This window comes from Schistocerca americana, chromosome X, assembly GCF_021461395.2.
Source record: "Schistocerca americana isolate TAMUIC-IGC-003095 chromosome X, iqSchAmer2.1, whole genome shotgun sequence".
Classification (NCBI taxonomy): domain Eukaryota; kingdom Metazoa; phylum Arthropoda; class Insecta; order Orthoptera; family Acrididae; genus Schistocerca; species Schistocerca americana.
Genome location: NC_060130.1, coordinates 340566961 through 340571057, shown reverse-complemented (window position 1 = coordinate 340571057; position 4097 = coordinate 340566961).

Sequence of the window (4097 nt, the reverse complement as noted above, 5' to 3'; positions counted from 1 at the left end):
CTTCCGATTACAGTGTTTAAGGCTAAAAGAAGTTTCCTTTTTATCACGTTATATGGTGCAGAAGTTATGTGCCCTCGTTCCCGCCAAGATATAAAGACCTTTTAATAGTGACGATAACCATGTAGATAGCTCATGGAGAGTGTTACTTAGACATAAAATTTTCTGTAAGCGGGTTCTTTTACGGAGAGAATTATTGCACGGACCAGGAAGTACTTTATAGCCAGCAATTTCAAGGTGTCAATCAAACGCGCAAGAAATTCCAGAGTAATTAGGGATCACGTCATATGAGAGTGAAATCTAATAGAGGGAAGACAAAATTTGTGGAGAAGATTGAAATTTGTTGCACGAACACCTTGTGTGACATTTTAGATTATACGATACAGACACTTACGAAGCGTTTTCGAGAGTATTTTTCAGACGAAATCATTAATCTTGTCTCTCCATAAACAGACTTTTGCTATGTGTCTAAAACAAGGCTGGTAGTTGAGTTACCGCTTACGAACTCAAAGGAAAAGAGAAACTAATTGGAATACAAATTACTGTGGGAAGTACTGCAAAGTTCTTGTAATAATTATGTAACAAAAAAGTTTGTCTTGTGTGTTCACTTCGAGTGTGATAACGGAAAATAGTTATGAGTAATAGATGTAGCGAGGTAGCTCCGTGGATAAGTGTCAGCTTTCAAAATTAAGCTTCGGGTGTTCGATTCACGGTTGGTACTGGAACGTTTTTCCCAAATGTACGGGCAATATGGATTTTGATTTCCGATAAGAGTAGACATTATCTGCATCTGTAAGAAACTCATTTTATTTTTTTGGCATAAAGCATGTTCCAGAACAGAACATGAAAAAGTTTCTTTTGAAAAATCATCCCGTAATGGACTGCTGCATCCAGCCGAATCGCTACAATGGAGATGATAATTTTATCAATGAACAGATGTTCTTGTAATAGTATGTGCAAATTCAGCCACTCACGAAAGATGTGAAAATTTCGTCGTAGTGATGAGTCAATGATTCGTGTTTGATATCTGTCGGAGAAAATCTCTCCTCAGCCGAAAGCAACTATAGCTTAATTGGTCTTGTCCGTACACTATAAGTACATTCGTCTCTGTTCTCTGCTAGATATCTCACAATATTCCTCTGTTGGAAGCTCTGAGAAAAAAGGGCATGTACTGAACAGGAACAATCATGCATAAGGAAAGAACTCAAGAGAGACGTGAAAGAACTGTTCAAAGATGACAAACATATAATGATCGTTCGATACAAAAGTACAACAACCAATGGTCTTAGTGTCACATTTTGTTTAATATAGAACGGAGAAGCAGAAAAAGGTCAACACTCGTGACCAAATTAACTTTTGCAATGAAATTGTGTTTATTTGCAGAGGATTTGGCAGAAGTGGTAATACTCAGTCATAGCCTACAGCTTCTTCCAAAGACTCTGTGAGTCACGGAATAACACTGAGATAAAACAGGAACTAAGATCTAAATCGGGCACTGAGACATACTGGAAGACCTCAGTCGAAAGACAAATCTCCGCAAATGAGAAGCGTCCCGGTTCGAACTTCGCTCTTATATACAGTTCCATTTTCGTGCCAAGTTTCATTATTGCGTACGAAACGCTGGAGAGTTAAGGAAATATTGTGCAAACAAGTCTTTCGCTGTGGCTGAGACGTTCCCCGGCATATTCTTAGTCCCATGGGTGATTGAATAATAAGGTATCCAGCAAAGTTCTTCCTGTATGAAAATCTCTAGTTGCGACTCAAGAATGAAAGTCAAGGAATTAAAAATAACTGTGTTACACTTAAGTTATCTTTTATGCCACAAATTACGCGGCCACAGTACTTCCCAGTTAAGACATACGACTCAGAAATGGGAGCTGAAAGCTATTTGTAATGTGCCAGTTGAGTGTCCGTTGATCACAGATGGTGTTGAAACTTATTCGCGAATATTCTATATCTATGACGTAAATGTTAGTATAGAAGAGACACTGAAGGTTGTTAAAACATCTGACGAGGATGACGTCTACAGTGAATCCAGGATCTGGAGCAAAGAAGATAATCACTTTAATATAAATGAGGAACTTAAAGAATGGAGAAACCGCTATAAATAAAAAAAAATTGTTAGGGTTAAAAGCTGTCGTGAAATAATTAATAATGAAAAGGTCGATCAGTTAGCAAAAGAAGCAATTAAAATGAGTTACGTGTCCATGCTTCCACAAAAATAATTTTCCTCTCTTTTTCGCTTGGCGAATGATGTGTGAATGGCATAAACAGTTGGAAATGTCAGAAGTCGATAAGGTGAGGAATCACATGGACATACAACATACCATCGGATCTAAGATATGTTTGAAGTTTATAGCTAGAGGTAATTAATAATTACTTTGAGTGTAAATGCACGTGCCAGTGCAGGTACTCGCGGGTATATCTACGGATATCCGCAGTAGTAATTAATTTTTGGTTAAAAGGTTAAAGGATAGTGCCAATTTTGCGACTTTCGTCTCTTTCTGTTGCATTGATCGAGAGTAACAATAATTATTTTTAGGTGATTGTTATTATTTGTTTTGGACGATTTGAATACGCTGTGTCTTTGAGACGGCAGCTGTGTGGTTGGCATATGCAAAGATGACGATATGTTCATCTTCCTGGTTTTCACAGAATTACATGCAAATCCTATTCTCGTCCTCCAAGTAGCTGCTTTACGCGTGATACATTCCTGTTTCACTTAAATTAAGAAAGACCACTTACATAATTAGCGACGGATGTCAAAAAGCGACGTGAAGACCGTTCTGGAACACTTGTTTGATTGAAATCTTGCTTCATGATCTGACTCCTATTTGTGTATCACATACGACGTAAATAACGTTCAGTATAAAATTACTGAATATATTAACGTTTCTCTTAAATGTATCTACAAGTACACAGTGCAACGCTTCTTACGTCTAGTAGTGTAGCTCGTCAGCATGATTAATCATTATGGCGACTTAGCGTACATTTGATAAACGAACTATATGACTAACATTTAACAGTGTGCAAGATGTCATACCTTGGATGACGACTTCATTTGTCTTCACAATGTTGAGGAAATATTCAACAGAAAATTTCACAAAATCTGTTTCAATACTCACAACACAAACTTATAAGTTAAAGGACGTATAAAAATATGACGGGCTATGTTGTATTGATGTATTACCGTTATAGGGCTCTAATTTATTAGTCTGTGGAATCTATAGTACGAGGTCCGACTTCCGTAGAGAAATATTCAAGCCAGGGGCAAGGCTATTGTCAGAGCACCAGCGTATCGAACAGTTAAAGAGGTTTTCAGTACATTAATACTGACCTAATATTGACCCGCCAGGAAGCCGCGAGCGTCATTATGCAGCTTCCGGGATTCGGGGAGACGCGTCAACCCCCTACCCAATCCGCCCGGCTGATTAACGACGAGGGCCCGTGTGCCGGCCAACCGGTATGTGGTTTTTAGGCGGTTTACCGCTTTCTACTATGTGAATACCGTGCTGATAACCACGTCCAGCCTCAGTTACAGGATTCATAAACATTTAGTATACGTCCTCACACTTTCGCACGGATAATATTAGACGCAAACATATAGGGTATACAAATTCCATCCCATGGGGAAGGGGTGGCTACAGGAAGGGCATTCGCCTACCCTCTATCACTAACATTGACAAAGGTAGATTAACATGCTGAAATTATGAAGTAACGGGATAAGGCTGGAAAAATAAAGAGAAGAAGACGACAGTGATTTAATATCAGCGAATGTGGAAGCAGATAAAAGAATTGCAAATGCGTATACGGATAAGGAATTTGCGGATGGCTTACAGATGCTGTTATTATTTCTCTTATCAGCACAGATCTCCCGTTATAGGTTGTTGAAGCGAGCCCTCTTCACGGTTTCCGTAATACTATTTTGTCATAGCTGTATTTTCATAAAATTTCCATACAGTTGACGTAATGAAAAGGCCATTTTGTTACCATTGCAACATGAATAAGAGTGACAAACCGTTTTTGGTTTTCATTCAACAAGTACAAAATTACAAGTGGGTAATCTTTATTACAACTTAGAATATATCTCACCAAGAATA